This window comes from Lactuca sativa, chromosome 9, assembly GCF_002870075.4.
Source record: "Lactuca sativa cultivar Salinas chromosome 9, Lsat_Salinas_v11, whole genome shotgun sequence".
Taxonomy (NCBI): domain Eukaryota; kingdom Viridiplantae; phylum Streptophyta; class Magnoliopsida; order Asterales; family Asteraceae; genus Lactuca; species Lactuca sativa.
In genome coordinates this window covers 430,420-448,892 of record NC_056631.2, presented here as the reverse complement: position 1 = coordinate 448,892, position 18,473 = coordinate 430,420, and the positions used below count along the sequence as shown (strand labels likewise).

Sequence of the window (18,473 nt, the reverse complement as noted above, 5' to 3'; positions counted from 1 at the left end):
GACGGGACGCTAAGGCGTCAGTTAAAAACTCATTTTGTCATCATATTGTAATTTATTTGGAAGCATGTAACTCGTGCAACAATGTAACCTTTTAAATTATATTTATGGTGGTTGTGTTTGCTTTCTTTACTATTACTCAATTGTTATGATATTTTACATGACGTCATCTTCCTCCGAACGTTTCCGCCATTCTGGTTTGGGGGTGTGACAGAAGGCCATTATGTGTATTATTGGTGGATCGACGGAAGGTTCTGAGCCATTATGTCGCATTATATATGCATTGTGGTATATGGTATTTTGGGGAACTCACTAAGCTGCGTGCTTACCAATTTGATTATAAATGTTTTCAGGTACTCCTTGGAATCATGAGAAGGGCAAGGCTCAACTGTACACACGCACATTCGCATAATGTTTTCCGCATAATGTAATTATACTCTGATATATTTGAATAAATAAAAATGAAAATTTTGGGTTAGAAATTTGGGACGTTACACAATCAGTCACCACGACAAGGTGACCTCCTAGCCACGTCGTGGGCATGTCCAGAGAAAATAGTTGTGAGGCAAAATTCCACCACGTCGTGGTTATTGCTAGAAGCCATCTAAGGACTTAACTTGTTAAGTCCTTTGCTCCAAAATTCCAGAAGGCTTCCTTGCCCTCAAATGAATCTTAAAAATCCTTACTTTATAGATATGCATGTTGTCTCTCTAAAGACTAGGTCAAAATGGGTAAGAAATGGAAGGAAAACTCCATGAATGACACTAATCAACATGAAAGTCTAGATCTAAATGATGACGAAGGGATCTCAAGAAATGATAAAGTTACCAACTTTATCAAAACCAATCATATATATCCATATAACATGAAGGAAATGAACTCAAAACCTAGATCTAGATAAGGTGAACCATAAAGGTGAAAATTAGAGGCTAACAAGAGTCCAGAAGATGCACCAAGAGATGAAGATGAGTTTTGTAACATCCCCCCTCTGGCACGTATCACAATATTGTCCGCTTTGGGTCACTCGACACGAGGACTTCCCAGGGGGTCACCCATCCTGGTACTACTCCCGCCCGAGCACGCTTAACTGTAGAGTTCTTATGGGATCTGCTGCCCTCACGGCTTTAAAACACGTTGTGATAGGGAAGGTATCCAAACCCCTTATAAGGAATGCTTAGTTCTCCTTCCCAGCCGATGTGGGATCGGATCTAACCCACTTTCACCCCCCATTATAGGGTTTGACGTCCCCGTCGAACACATCGACCCATGACCTGGCTCTGATATCATTTGTAACATCCCCCTCTGGCACGTATCACAATATTGTCCGCTTTGGGCCACTCGACACGAGGACTTCCCAGGGGGTCACCCATCCTGGTACTACTCCCGCCCAAGCACGCTTAACTGCAGAGTTCTTATGGGATCTGCTGCCCTCACGGCTTTAAAACGCGTTGCGATAGGGAAGGTATCCACACCCCTTATAAGGAATGCTTAGTTCTCCTTCCCAGCCGATGTGGGATCAGATCTAACCCACTTTCAGGTCTCACGTCGTGAATTTTAAGTTTTCACGTTGTGAAGCCGAGTGGCCCAAAGAGGAAAATATTGTGATACGTGCCAGAGGGGGATGTTACAAATGGTATCAGAGCCAGGGCACGGGTCGATGTGTTCGACGGGGACGTCGAACCCTATAATAGGGGGTTAAAGTGGGTTAGATCTGATCCCATGTCGGCTGGGAAGGAGAACTAAGCATTCCTTATAAGGGGTGTGGATACCTTCCCTATCACAACGCGTTTTAAAGTCGTGAGGGCAACAGATCCCATAAGAACTCTGCAGTTAAGCGTGCTCGGCCGGGAGTAGTACCAGGATGGGTGACCCCCTGGGAAGTCCTCTTGTCGTGTGGCCCAAAGCGGACAATATTGTGATACGTGCCAGAGGGGGTATTACAAATGGTATTAGAGCCAAGGCACGGGTCGATGTGTTCGACGGGGACGTCGAACCCTATAATGGGGGGTGAAAGTGGGTTAGATTTGATCCCACATCGGCTGGGAAGGAGAACTAAACATTCCTTATAAGGGGTGTGGATACCTTCCCTATCACAACGCGTTTTAAAGCCATGAGGGCAGCAGATCCCATAAGAACTCTGCAGTTAAGCGTGCTCGGGCGGGAGTAGTACCAGGATGGGTGACCCCCCTGGGAAGTCCTCGTGCTGAGTGGCCCAAAGCGGACAATATTGTGATACGTTCCAGAGGGGGTGTTACAAGTTTGCTAGTTGATCCTTAGCTCAACAAGGCCTTCTTTCAACCTTCAAGTGACCAAAACACCATCAAAGAGCTCAAGGGATAAGAGGAGAAATAAAAGCTAAAGAGTATTGTCCTAATCTCAGAGTTAATGACCTTGACTATGGGAGAAAACCTAAAAATCATAGGCTTGGGCTGGCAGCCACCACGTCATGACCTCCCTGTGTTCATTAGAACATGCAATCCAAAAGTGCCATGTCACGTCGTGGTATTCCATACACCACGTCATGGCATAAGATTTTCTCCAAAAACTTTATTTTCCCCCTTTTAAATCTTCGACTGATCCATTCTGGAAAATGTGTGTAACATATAAATACTAGACAAAACTGCAAAAATTGGGCATACGGTTTGTATTTTTTTTCAGTGTTTGGTCCTTATTGTTTCAAAATTAGAATTTTTGTTCATTTTAAAATGTTTCGTTGTCGATTTGGTTCCTCTCAAAGCTAAAAATGGATGTTATACCTTTGATATATTCATTTTTTTAATTCTCTTTCTTTTTAACTATTGTATTATTCTTAACTATAAAAAATGACCCACACACCCACCTCTCTCTCACTTTACTGATACACACAGAAAAATACAAAAAAAAACAATTAAAAACACATACATACATATTTAGTATTTAAGTATGATTAATACATTAGTAACAAATCTCTACTGCATCTGCGAATATGCTTAGAGGGGCTAAATGAGTTAATGTTGGAATTAGGTTTAACCCTGGAATGTTCGGGCTTGTGGGATGTTAATGGTGATGTGAAATTGAAGATATTGACCAAGCTGTGGGAGACAAAAATGAGGTAACTTAAGCAAAATCCAACTTGATAAAGGACGACAAGTATTGGGTGAAGTATGCAACGACGAATACAATGAGGGTTTCGGTGGCATATCTAGTGTGTTGTTTCTCTTGGGAGATTCAACATATGAGATGATAAACTTGATTTCCTAATTCCTATTATATTTTGGGAGCTTGATTGATGAAGAAGACAAGCAAATGTTACCAAAGGAATAGTAGGTCTTATATTTTTACTTGATGAAGAAGACAACCACAAAATTTGTAGATCCAAGTTTTCATTTGCATTAGGACATTCTTGAAAGGGTTTGTGAAAAAAATCAAAAGCTTGTTCCTAAACCCAGTTGTTTGGTTTGTAGAATGATGATGTAGAAATATGAGCAAGTCTTGCTATAACTAAATGATTTTTTTTTCATTTTTTGGTTTGTTTTTGCATGTTAGTTTGCATAAGGTTTCTATGAATAATCTTTTTATTCGTTTTCTTTTTATGCATCCTTCTATTCGTTTTATTTTTATATAAATCAGTCTAAATTTTTTTAACAATTTGTTAAAAATGATGAATATTCAAATGAATGATGAATTGGGGTTTTTCAATGAAAGGGAGAATGGTAACTACAAAGCATAGAGGAAATGTGGTGTTTTAGGATTCGATGTGTGAGAGAGAGAGAGATATGGAGGTTGGTGGGTGGGATAGGATGTGATGAGGTGAGGATTGTATGCCTTCTCTTAAATGTTTAATTATTAAAATATAAATGTAAATATTAAAAAATAAAAAAATAAAAAGGTAAAAAGTCATTTCAGTTATAAAATAGACAAAATTCACAACAAAGCTTATTGAAAATAACGAAATTACATATTTAAAATAACACATATAAAAAAAATACAAACTACAAATATCATTTTTATAAGTTTTATCTAAAAACCATAATTGATTGGTAACTAGTAAAAAAACTCCGGGCTTCGCCTCGAGTCGGTTTTTTATTTATTATTTTTTGTGTTTTCATTGAACTTTTTTTATCTTTTTCCAATTAACAATTTATATAAATTTATCGGTTAAATATATAAAAAAAATTGACTAAATGTATACATTTAAAAAACATAATTACCATCGCCCGATACAAAATACTGCGCAAAATTTACAGGGGGCATTTGACCCCACGTCCGTCGTGTGACTTATGGATAAATCTAATTGTATTTCATAATTACAAGTATTACAAAAATAGATGTATACATTATAACATTCTTTTGATAACATATTCATCACTCAAAACAAAATATAAAAAACGCAGACTTAAAAATTCTAAATACTATTATTTTTATTCCACATTGGTTCATTTAACCCATTCACAAGTTTTCGTTATTACCCAATTTTCTACGGTTTTAACAAAGACAATCTTGGGTATCTTTCCAAGATGACAATGAAGGAGTCTCAGAATTATACCATGTTAAATGCATCATGAAATTCCTTTCACCCTTCGCCACGTCAACTAAAGCAAACGATTTCAATTCTGTGTTGGGTCAAAATATGGTTTATACTTTGCTTTTCTGGTCAATTATATTTTTGTGTAATATTTTATGAGCTTACAGTCTAGTTTACGATCAGGTCATGTTTACGGTTGAGTTTACGGCCGTAAACACCTTACGCCCGTAAACACATTTACGGCCCATGTTATCCGGCCCATGTTCTCCAAGTATAAATATAGGTGTTAGGGTGAGGAGTAGATTTTTGATGAACACAAGAGAGTTTACGGCCTAGCGAGAGAGAAACAAGTGTGTGTGAATCTTGTATTTGGATCTACATTCTAATCATCAAATAAAACAAGATTCATATTATTTTTCTTCTCCTTCTCTTCTATTTGATCTGACATCATCCGTTTGATTGGGATTCCGCACCATCAAAAGGATCTGATTGATACACAGGCAAATTAGGAACTTACAATTGGTATTAGAGTTTGGTAGTATCAGTCAATTTTGTCAGATTTTGAGCATTATTTGATCTTATTTTCGAAATATTCTTGCGTTTTTGGATAGATCTCTGAAAAATAAGGGGGGTTTGTTCTTCGTGTTTTTCATAAAAAATGATTTTTGATCGAGTTTTGGAGCTTTAAAGTCGAAAAATCGGTGTTTTTGGTCGTAATCAGCGAGGGGGTGGCGGCCAGCAGCTAGGGTTTCCGAAGAGTTTGCGGCTGGTGTTTGCAGTCCGAGGAGTTCACGGCCTCGGTTTGCGGCCTCGGAGTTTACTGTCGGTTCGGTTTACCGCCTCGCAACCTCGCATAGCTTCTCGTCCTTGCATCAAAAATAAGACGCACTTTGGAGGTGCTTGGTTTCGAACCCGAGACCTCCAACTCTTCAAATCAGCGCCTTATCCAACTCGGCTACATGATCCTTTGTTACTTCCCTTCCGAATTTAATTCATAAAGTTTCTTCCTCGGTTCTAATTTTGCATTTTTGACACTTTTAACCCAAAATTCTATTCCTTTTAATTTTAAATTCTTTTTTCATCCAAAATTATATATATATATATATATATATATATATATATATATAAAATAATAATAGTAATAATAATAATAATAAATAAATAATAAATTAAATTAAAATTAATAAATAAAATTATATTTTAATTTTTGACTTTTATTTTTTAAACTTTTGACCTTAAATTTTGACTTTGACTTCCAAGTTTGACCTTTGACTTTAAACTTTGACTTTTAAATCTTCAAATTTAGCTTTTCAGTTTGACTTTTAAGTTTGACTTTTGAGTTTAACTTTTTAAATTCGACTTTTAAGGTTGACTTTTGAGGTTTATAATCAAAGGGTTTGACTTTTAAGTTTGATTTTGGCTTTTAGTTGTGCTTTTTAATTGGTTTTTGAGGTCAACAAGGGATTTGAAGACATGAAAGAGAATCGTCAGGATATGTTAAGACAAAATTTCAACATTTTCGATTATATCCCTAGAGAAACCCTTAAAGCTCAGCTGCAACGATTTATCACACTCACTACTGAGATGAATATAGTTGGGATCTTCTTGTCCAAATCTGATATAAACAAAAAGCTATTGAATTCACTTCCGAAATCGTGGGATATGAACGTGGCTATCATCATGAAGACAAAAGATCTCAATCATCTTAGTCTTGCTGATGTAATTGTAGAACTTGATGCTTTGAAGTGTAGAAAAACAATGAGTTCTGAAAACATTCCGGTCACTGAAGTTACATGTACTCCAGCTTGTGAAGCTACGATTAAATTTCTTCGGGAACAAATTGATTTATTTAAAAGAGAAGTTGAGGACCTGAGATATGAAGGATATCAACTCAGGAAAGGACAAAAACCCCTGAAGGCTAAATTAGAAGCAAAAACCAAGGACTTTAGGAAACTTCAGGAAGAGTATAGCAACAAGTGTGAAAATTATGACTATATTAAGAGACAACTTGTTGCTGTAACTGAAGAACTTGACACATTGAAAATTAAGTGTGGAAAAACAGATGTCAATTTCAAAAATTATACTGCGTCAAGTTAGACAGTCGAGTCCTTATTTGAAACCCAATTAAAATTTAAAAATAATCAAAACAAGGGTCTAGGGTATGATAGTGTTCCCCCACCTTTCAATCATAACTACACATCCATCCCTATGACACAGGAAGAAACTGACAGGGAGGTACATCTTCGATATGGCAAACCAGCTAGATTTGTGTCAGGAGGTATTCAGGTAGAAAATACTAATGTTTCTACTTCATGTGTAGGTAAAGTAGCAGAAGATGAGAACAAGGAGAACACTATTGAACAAACCAACGACTCCTTGAAATCAGAATATGTTGGTTTGAATGCTATTACTCCTAACAAACCTGCCGTTGAGAAATACAGGCCTCCAATTCCAGCGCAACAAAGTGCTTGTTGCAAGTGTGCATGTGGGAACAACAAGAGACAAGGCAAGGACACGCCACCAGGGGCAGGAAGAAACAACTTCACAGTGAAGAAAATGACATGTTTTCATTGTGGAACACCTGGACACATTGCCAGAAATTGTCCTAATCGCGCATATATTCCCTACTATGCACAAGGCTGGCAGAGCGCGCCAAGAGGGAGATTTTTCAAAAGAAACCCCTCAAGGTCACGTTCAGACAATGCCGACTGGAATGTCATGAAGGCCAAGAATTCAACTCCCTAGGCCAAGCATCCAACTCTTAAGAACAAGAAGGAAATGTCGGCCAAGAAGCCAAATCCAAGAGATACTCCCATGAAGTCAAAATCAAAGTCATCTCAACGGCCGACTTCAAGTTCCAAATCAAGTGCCGAGGCACCCATCGGATCGAAAAAGAAATGGGTTAAAACCAACTACAAATGGGTTCCGAAGGCTTAATCTCCCAAATCTTCTAACGATTCTAATATTTCTATATCTTCTGTTTGTGATAAACAGGACATGTCATGGGAGAAAGTACCTTGCGTTGATGACAAAGGTCGACCCAGTTTCAAAATGGACTGGGTTCCAAAGACCAACTGATCCCGCTCTGTGCTGGAGCAGTTATGAAGGCATATCATCAGACTTCGGTTTGTTGGTAGTGGTTGCTCCTGGCATATGATTGGGGACATCTCTCAACTGTACAACATTCAGACCTTTGTTGAGAGTATGTGTCCTTTTGCGGGAAAGGAAGAAAGGAAGAGATCACAAATGGGGTTAGTGCTTAATGATATGAAGAATTTTCGGATCTGTTCTGAGATTATGATTGTTGTTCTCAAACCTTCCGAATGTAGATTCAATCGGTGAATTACGGTTTGCATTTTGTTCTCTATACTACGAAGTTTTTCTTAAGCTGATTCGCTTTAACGACTAATTTTTGTTTTAGCATAGTTTAAATTTGCGCATTTACTTTCGTTTCTCTCCTATGCACAAATTTAGGGGGAGAAATAAAAACAAAGCAAAAATTAGAAAATTTTAATTTAAAATTTTAAAAAAATACAAAAACATTAGAAAATCAGAAAATAAAAAAATATGGTGTTAATGGAATGTGCTTGGAGAAGATGTTTTGGGAAATGAAATTAGCAAGTGATAACGGGCAATCTGAATCGACGTAACGTACCTAAGTTGAATCGTCTACGCTCTGTGTTCGATGCGCTGGTAGGCACGAAAAATTTTAAATGGACTTGACTAGGGAAAGTTGAACCTAATGAATTTAAGGACTTGACAAACTTTGACCTAGTTAGATCTGTTTAACCTGATGTCACGACGCTCGGATAGGTTGAGTAGGGAGATATACATGGGAATCTACCGGTCACATTATATAACCCGTATCTAGAACTGTGGATTCACTTTTTTCTCGATGTGCGGATTCTGTCCTTAATTCCGGTTGGATGGGGCGACTGGTAAATTCCGATAAATTAGGTCTGTAGAATATCATTTTCTTTCTTTCTGTCTGTTAGTCATATGTTGTCTCCTTTGCGTGACTTTCAATCCGACCTGGTACACAACATATGAAACTCTATTTCTCTGCATGTTATATATATGAAATTCCTCTTATCTGTTAGCCATATGTTGTCTCCTTTGCTTGACTTCTAATCCGACCTGGTACACAGCATATGCAACCTTCTTCTCAACCCCTCTGAAACAATAAGTAATAGAATTCTGAATCTATCCTCTCTCTGAATGGTTGTCTGCTCACCCAGTGTAAGGAGTACTCTGGAGTTCTTGATGGTTGGGGCATATCAGGAAGCGGGAAACACGTTCTAGTACACTTAAAATTGAACACATACAGATTGTCTGTAGATCTCGCTGCTCGATTTAGGTGGACAACAATATCCCTGGTTGTAGTCAGTTAAATGGTCATAAGAAAAAATTATTTAAGAATTAGGGCTAATCATGATAATAAAGTTACAATTAGATATATGCATGCATCATGTCATTGGTAAATTGTCCAAAATTGTCACAAATTTTTCTTGTTTAAGTGGACCACAATATTGGCGATCGATCAGACGAAGATGTAAAGATAAGGGTACCGACAAGTGGAATACGGTTGTCCAACAACTTTGATCCCAAATCACTCTTAAAGTTAGCTATTACTTTGGTTTTTGTTAAGTTTGTTCATAGTGTTCTTCTAATTTAAATATCAGGGGAGAAATAAAAAAAAAATCAGAAAATTAAAAATTAAAAAAATAGTGTTATTTCTGTTTTATTTCTTTTTCAGAAAATATGAAAAATCCAAAAATATTTTTGTTTTTGTTTTAATTTGTGTGCTAAGTTTTCTTTTAGTTTTGTTTTGTCTTGAAAAGTGATTTCAGGTGAAGATGAAACTCATGGAGTTTGTGTTGAAGATTTATGAGCAAAAGCTTTGTCCGTGAGCATCGAAGAATTCTCATTCGAAGGAGAAAGAAATGAAGATTATTCTTTCAAATTCAATCTTTCAACCCCAGAAGCAAGGTGAAGCTGAAATTGAAGATTATGTGACGGATTGCATTGAAGCCTCCTCAATCAGTCTGCTGCTATCTATGAACCTGCTGAAGTGATCCAGAAGATTTGTTCTCTCTGATGTTCTCTCTGAAGATTCTCAAGCTGAAAGCGCTATCTTTCAAGAATCAGTACGTCAAGCCTCATCACCCAATGTGCGTTCAATGCCAAATTCTGAAGAAAACCTCAAGTGCTCAAGATGAAGTCATTCATTGAAGATTCATATGTTCATCCTGATGCTATGAAGAAATCGAAGGTTAAAGCTGAAGCCAAGCTCCCATTGAAGATTGACAAGAAGAGCCAGCTACTTTTTAGGGGGGGCTTGTTGGGTCAATTAAGAAAAGAAAGCTATAAACCAAGGGGGAGATTGTTGGGTCAAAATATGGTTTATACTTTGCTTTGCTGGGCAATTATATTTTTGTGTAATATTTTATGAGCTTACAGTCTAGTTTACGGTTAGGTCATGTTTACGGTTGAGTTTACGACCATAAACACCTTACGGCCGTAAACCCATTTATAGCCCATGTTATCCGGCACATGTACTCCAAGTATAAATATAGGTGTTAGGGTGAGGAGTAGATTTTTGATGAACAAAAGAGAGTTTACGGCCTAGCGAGAGAGAAACGAGTGTGTGTGAATCTTGTATTTGGATCTACATTCTAATCATCAAATAAAACAAGATTCATATTATTCTTCTTCTCCTTCTCTTCTATTTGATCTGACATCATCCGTTTGATTGGGATTTCGCACCATCAAACGGATCTGATTGATACACAAGCAAATTAGGAACTTACATTCTGTCACCTCCTCCGGTGATAGTTTTATAGACAAAGCTCTGATATTTTAGTTGAAGTTTTCAATGTTTATAGTCCCCAAAATCGGAATCACATCATTTCCTTGGTGGTGCAATCATGTCAATGCTAGTTGTGCAGAGGTGCATCCTTTTCTTGTTGCCATTTCATTTACTCGCTCATATACAATCTTGTTACGGTCAACATTTTGAAATCTTGGCATGTTATGAAATAAGTTAGGGTTTTTAGAACTATAGTTTTATTTTTTTATATCAGTTAAATTTCATACATACATTCCTCAAGTCATTCGGTATCGATTTCTCAACCATTGAAGGACCAACATCCAAGAATCCCCATCCAATGGGTATATAACCAATAATTCCAATGCCAAGTTCTATGCAAAAGATATACTCAAATGAATTATTACTAAACAAAATTTGTTATCATTATGGGTATTTATTATTATGCAACAAAAATATCGGAAAAAGAATATATTAAATGGAGCAAAACCTGCAAGTAGGAACAATTTCATCTTCCAAATCTATTGTCGATAATGACCACTCATTTTGGACTGCTGTAATTAGGTGAACAACATGAGTCCTTCTAATTATTGAAGCATATGTTTTAATAATCCTATATACTTCACTTTGCCTTTTTCAACCAATTTCTTCAGCTCCCTCATCTGTTTATTAAGATTTTTTCACACACACAAAATGTAACACATGGCTTCCAGGTGCATTTGTTTATATCTAAGGTTTATTTACTTTTTGAAAATGTTGGATGTACGCGAGGTGTAGTCGGTTGAGTTATGCAAGGCGTAACTCATTAACTTGGACGCGGGACTTAATGGAGTACGCAAGGCATACCCAGGTTATGTAGGGGGTAACTTCATAGGGTGTAAACCCTAAATTTGGGGTCTTGGACCCTACCTCCAAACTCCACCCCATCCACTAATCGTCTCGAAACCCTAGCCCCATTTGTGAGAGTTTAAGGCCTTAGTGTGATATTTTGTGTGTTCTTGTGAAGAAGGTTGTAACATCCCAAAAATCCAGACCAAAAATTTCGTTTTAAATCATTAATAAAAACCATAATTATCAACCATTTCATTCATAAAAAAATCGTTATATCAAATCAAAGTATCATCTCAAAACATATTATTTTTTATCAGAGTAAACATCCCAGGCTAAAAACTTCTTGGTGTGTGCCATGCAGTCATCCCGAGCTCCTTCATCCGCTACCGGAAGTACCTGATACCAAAACTGAAAAGTGTAAGCACGAAGCTTATTAAGTTCCCCATACTACCACATACCATACAAATAAACACATACTGCAAACATTGGGCCTAGCCCACTACATCGGGCCCCGCCCCGCATCGGACGATTCCGACATCAGGCCCCGCCTGGCATCGAGCCGTGCTCGATATACAAATTTGTTTCTACTAGGTCCCACCTGTCTCTGGGCCCCGTTAGCTACACACATACAACAATAACATATAAACATGATAATACATAACAAACAATTGCTATACTATAACTGCTAGTCTCAAGGCCCCGCCCCTACTCTGCTTAATGAGATATAGAATCCCGTCCACACTCAGCTAGTGATAAGATACGGTCCCCCGCCCACACTCATCTCCCTACCAGGCACATACAACTATCACAAAGACAAAAAAAATTATCACTGAACATACACTACTGCATCGGGTACCACCCGACATCGAACCGCAGCTCGGAAACATACCTATAATACTTCCTCGGGCCTCGCCCGACATCGGACCGAAATCTGGAACATATGAACTGCATCGGGCTAACCCCCGGCATCGGATCTTAATCCGGCATACACTAACATACATAAACAGGCCGACATTGGTGCCTTAGACCCATTCCTACTGGAGAAAACTCACCTCGCAAAGCTGATTGTTGAATCCTGCGAATAACCCCTCTTCGCTAGCTGGCAGATCCCCGAACTGTTGATCTCTCGACTCCCCGAGCTATCAATGCCAAAATATCACTTAGTCCAAAACAATAATCCTTCTTAGGACCATTTTACCCCTAGCCCAACTTGGTCCATATCTAAGGCTCAAAATCATAATATAAAAAAACTAACACTAGATGGGCTTCCCAAGCCCACTAATAGCCCAATTTTCTAAATTGGGACCAAACCCTCTAATAGGCCTTACCCTAATCCCAAACATCTTCTTGGAAAACATTATCTGACTCCTAATGGCCCATTAAGGCCTAAAGGACCAAAATCCCCTACATGGCCCAAACCGATGCCCAAAACTCGCAAGACCCATATCTGATGAGTACGCTGGGCGTACTCCTATGTACGTTAAGCGTACTCCCCTATTAAGTCACTTTCCTATTAAGTGCTTAATACTCTGATCCAGAAGCTAAAATCACAGATCCAAGTCCTTTTTAATGTCTTAATCCATAAAGTCACAGACTTGGTGACTTTGCATGCCCCAAACAAGTCCTAACTCCAAAAATGATATTCCATTCTCATAGAAATGCTCTTAACTCATGCATGAACCCAATAAGACATTCAAGATGGCAACTTTTTGCCATAAGGACTCATTTAGAACTGAGAGTAGCAACTCCAATTCCTAGAAATCATATTGAACCACAAAGCTTCAACCTTTGGACCAAAATGGTCCAAAAACTTAATCTAAGAGATCTAAGAAGATAATCACCAAGTTTAGATCTTTATACCTTGAAAAGGTTAGAAATTAAGCAACAATCCCAAATCTGCAACCTCTCCTTTGAACCACCACCTTTCCTTGCTCCTTTCATGTTTGGAAAATGGATCCACATTACCAAAATGCTTCTCTAGTGACCTTTTAAGCTCCGAGAACACTCAAATATGGATTAGGGTTTTGTAGTAGCTCCTTTAGGGTGGAAATAGAGGCTGGCCATCAAGACATAAGGTTCTTTATATAGGGCTCAACCCTAAAATTAAGGTTTGGGAACTCTGAGCGTACGCTGGGTGTACGCCCCTCTGCACCCGCGATCACTTAACCCTTCTACACTGGGAGTACTCTTGCGATGGCCACCTTGCATGCAAGGTCCTTTCTTGCCAACATTCGCTTTACCAGGGTGGTAAAGTATTTTGCAGTCGTAGTCCTTGAGTAACTCTAGCCATCGTCGTTGCCTCATATTCAACTCCTTTTGATTAAAGAGTTACTGGAGACTCTTATGATCAGTGAAAAGCTTGTACTTCGTGCTATAGAGGCAATGCCTCCATATCTTTAAGGCAAAAACTACCACTGCCAACTCCAGATCATGAGTGGGGTAGTTCTTTTCATGCTCCTTCAATTGTCGGGATGCATATGCTATCACCTTCTCTCTTTGGGTCAACACACAACACAACCCGACTCCAGATGCGTCACTATAGACCGCAAAGTCTTCAACTCCATCGGGTAGAGAAAGAATTGGTGCTTCACATAATTTCTTCTTTAGGTTCTCGAATGCTTCTTCGTGCTTCTCACTCCATGTATAAGTAGCTCCTTTGTGGGTCAAAGCTGTCAATGGAGCACCTATCAAAGAAAATCCTTGGATAAATCTTCGGTAGTATCCAAGTAATCCTAGAAAGCTTCGAATCTCCGTGGGACTTTTTGGTCGTTCCTGATGGGTTTGAGCTATAAAAACATTCATATCTGCACATACAAACCCAAACCCTAATGCTTGGATTTAAGTTTCTCTAATGAACACGCTTTGTATCCAAGACTTGCAAACCCTAGATCTATGATATATAATTCGAAATTGACAATCTAAAAGAGATCTAGATGATTACCTTTTCTTGGAAGCTTGAATCTTGTTATCCTTGGAGCTTAGAGTCACAATTATCCCTCCTCTAATGGCTTATAAACACCATGAAGCAAGAGGATGATATGAAGAGAGGATGTAGGCACAAAATCGGCTCTAGGAACTCCTTAGGGTTTCTGGTAGCCTATTTCAGTAGCCCCTGGGTCCTTTAAATACATGAGCTGCTAGGGTTACAGCCTGAAACCCTAATTGGATTACTCAGGCCTTAAGCAGTCCAAGGATCCTTCTAGATTAGGGTCTGGACGATTTAAAGTAACATGTACTTTAGATAAGGGATCGTATAGTCCTCTGTTCTGGATACTGTGCAGACAATCACATGGAACATAGTCATACTTATTGTCCAGCAGTTTGTTTCTCGATCTCAGATTCATTTGACATACAACTTAATTGAACACATCAATTCAGTCCTGACTGGGCCCGACACATAAGTCAAATCAAATCATTGAGGGGCCCTGATATCGCTTTTACCCTCTTAGGATAAAAGGAACAGATAAACTTCGACTTATATGCATTTACTATTCACTAATCAAATCATACACAACAATGTGTTTTATGACATCAAGTTACTGATGCGTTTTCGCATTATCAATGCACAACCAATCAGACAACAATAAACCATATATATCTAGGTTTTAAGACCATATGATATTATCGTCTTGCGATCACTCGTGATAAATTCCATGAAGTGATTCTAGCAAGCGTGGGTTTATTCCAATGCTCAAAACGTGTTCATAAGCACTCATGAACATTGTATCAAACCTTTGCTATGTCTAATACCTTTTAGACAATCTACACACCTATTCATTACATTCTTCATTCATACCTACTTCCAATATATGAGCGACTGTGGATCGTTCGAATAATTCGATTATTCTTAAATAACTCAATTATTCAGGAAGTCAAAACATGCAAAGTGAAACAATCAACGTAAGACAATAACTTTACTTATAAATAATACTCCTTTATTTAATCATCAAATGTCAATTACATTTATCTATTACATGTTTCTAAACTATCTAATCTAAACTAATATCGTCCTTCAGCCCAATGCTCCTAGCATGCTGCTGGTGCTTAACCCTACTTAGTCCCTTCGTAAACGGATCTGTTGGGTTGTCCTCTGACGATATCCTCTTCACTATGAGGAGTCCTTCTTCTACCCGATGCCGAATAAAGTGATATTTTATGTCGATATGTCAAGATCTACCATGATCCCTCGGTTCCTTGGTCAAGGCAACCGCTCCTTCATTATCACAGAAAATTTCCATAGGCTCCTTTATGGCAGGAACAACTCCAAGGTCTCCAATGAAGTTCTTCAACCATATCGCCTCCTTTGATGCTTCGCTCGCTGCAATGTACTCTGATTTGCACGTTGAATCAAATACGGTTTCTTGTTTGGAGCTTTTCCAAGTCACTTCTCCTCCATTAAGGGTAAAGACCCATCCCGACTGCGAACGATTGGTGTCTCTGTCGGTCTGAAAACTAGCGTCACTATACCCTCGCACCTTTAAGGCATCACTCCCACCGAGGACTAGAAACCATTCCTTGGTCCTCCGAAGGTACTTAAGAATGTTCTTAACTGCGGTCCAATGCGCTCTGCAAGGATTCCCTTGATATCTACTGACAATGCTCAAAGCGAAGGCCACATCAGGGCGAGTACAAGTCATAGCATACATAATCGAGCCAACTACGGAAGCGTATGGTACTCGGCTCATTTCTGCTATCTTGACTTCGATACTCGAGCATTGAGTCTTACTCAACTTGGCATTACTTTGGATTGGTAACTCTCCCTTCTTTGAGTTTTCCATACTAAAACGTTTTAGTACCTTATCCAAGTAAGTATTCTGGCTAAGTCCTATTAGTCTCTTACTTCTGTCTCTCACTATCCTTATTCCCAAAATATAGGAAGCCTCTCTGAGGTCCTTCATAGAGAAGCACTTCTCGAGCCAGGACTTAACCTCCTATAGTGTCGGAATGTCGTTTCCTATGAGTAGTATGTCATAGACATACAATACGAGGAAGCTCACTATACTCCCACTGGCTTTGACATATACACATGATTCATCCTCACTTCATATAAACCCAAACTCTTTGACTTTCTCATTGAAGCAAAGATTCCATCCGCAAGACACTTGCTTAAGTCCATAAATGGAATTCTCAAGCTTACACACTCTATTGGTATGCTTCGCATTGACAAAACCCTTCGGTTGAGCCATGTAAACATCCTCAGCCAACTTTCCATTAAGGAAAGCGGTTTTGACATCCATCTGCCATATTTCATAATCATGAAATGCAGCAATGGCAACATCATGCTAATAGACTTTATTTTCGCAACTGGTGAGAAGGTCTCATCATAGTCAACCCCATGAGTTTGAGTAATGCCCTTCGCAACAAATCGTGCCTTATATGTGTGCACATTCCCATCCATGTCGGTCTTCTTCTTGAAGATCCACTTGCACCTGACCGTTTTACGTCCGGGCACATGGTCAACCAAATCCCAAACTTGGTTGTCGTACAGGGACTGAATCTCGCTGTCCATTGCCTCTTTCCATTTTGTAGACTCCGGGCCTGCCATGGTTTCTTATAACTGTTAGGTTCATCTATATTTATTAGTGTGCTATCACTAATATACATGTCCCCTTCTGTAGTAATGTGAAAACCATATAACTGGGGTTGAACTCTAACTCTTTCGGAACGTCTAAGAGGTAATGACTCGTCAATCAGTTCAACCGGATTTTCCTCCTCGGGTTGAGCGTCAGCGTTAGAGGTTCCTTCATCGCTCGGCTCTTGAATCTCTTCAAGATCGATTTGCCTCCCACTGTCTCCTTGGCTTATGAGTTCTCGCTCTCGGAAAACCCTTCTCCTCGCAACGAAGACAACATTGTCACTCGGTCTATAGAAGAGATATCCAAAGGATTTCTGCAGGTAGACGATGAAAATACACTGTTCACTACGAGGTTCGAGCTTGTCGTGAGTCTCTCGTCTTACAAAAGCCTCTCAACCCAAAACCTTGATATGCACCAACAAGGGAGCTTTCACTGTCCACATCCCGTGAGGTGTTTTAGCAACCTTCTTCATAGCGACTAAGTTAAGGATATCAGCGGCAGTCTCTAAGGCATACTCCCAGAATGAGATAGGTAGTGAAACACGACTCATCATGGAACGAACCATGTCCAAAACGGTTCGATTACACCTCTTAGCTACACCGTTCAACTGAGGTTTCCTAGGTGGCATCAATTGCAAAACTATTCCGCATTCCTTAAGGTTGTCGTGGAATTCAAGACTTAGGTACTCTCCTCCTCGATCGGATCGAAGCATCTTGATTTTCCTACCCAATTGATTCTCCACTTCTTGTTTAAACTCTTTGAACTTTTCAAAGGTTTCTGACTTGTGCTTGATTAAGTAGATATACCCATATCTACTATAGTCGTCGGTGAAAGTCACATAGAAGCGGTTCGCATCCCTTATGGTGGATCTAAAGGGCCCACACACATCGGTGTGTATGAGATCCAATAGACCCTCACCCCTTTCACACGTGCTAGTGAAGGGTGACTTGGTCATCTTTCCAAGTAAACAAGACTCGCACACGTCATCGTCCCTAAGGTCGAATGACTCCAACACTCCATCCTTTTGGAGTTGGGTTATGCGTTTCTTATTAACATGTCCAAGACGTTAATGCCACAAGCATGCTTTATCCATAATATTGGAAGAATCCACACACAATATATCATTTCCTAGGTTATCTACAACCTTAACAATTTCATAAATTCCATTACAAGGCAATGCTTCGAAATATAAAACAACATTTAGATAAGCATAAATAGAACCTTTCTCATTATCAACTGAATATCTAAATCCTTGTCTAAAAAAACCATGAAATGAAATGATGTTTCTTGCCATATCTGGTGAATAGCAACAATTATTTAAATCTAATTCTAATCCATTACTAAGCGCTAGAGATTACACTCCAATCTTGGTGACAGGCGACGATCTTCTGTTCCCCCTAATTAGATTTATTCTTCCACGCTCCACATCCCTATCTCTTCTTAGTCCCTGCTAATAAGAACATATGTGAAAACCACATCCTGTATCAAGAACCCAAGAAATATTATGTGATGAATCATTAGATTTAATTCTATAAATACCTGCGAAAGATGGCTTGATCTTCCCATCCTTGATGGCTTGCAGATATTCCGGGCAGCTTCTCTTCCAATGCCCTATTTTGTGGCAGTGGTGGCACTCTGCCTCCTTCGGGTTAGAGTTGGGCTTAGCAGAACCAACTTTGGTTCCACTAGAAGAGGTACCATCTTGGGATTTTCCCTTATGGTGGCTCTTTGAAGGAGT

The 18,473-nt window shown here is 38.9% G+C and overlaps 1 pseudogene; it reads right to left on the bottom strand.

Moving 5' to 3' along the window:
• Positions 1-1,330: 1,330 nt before the first annotated feature.
• LOC111908782 (5S ribosomal RNA) lies at positions 1,331-1,448 on the bottom strand (annotated as a pseudogene).
• Between the last annotated feature and the right edge of the window lie 17,025 nt (positions 1,449-18,473).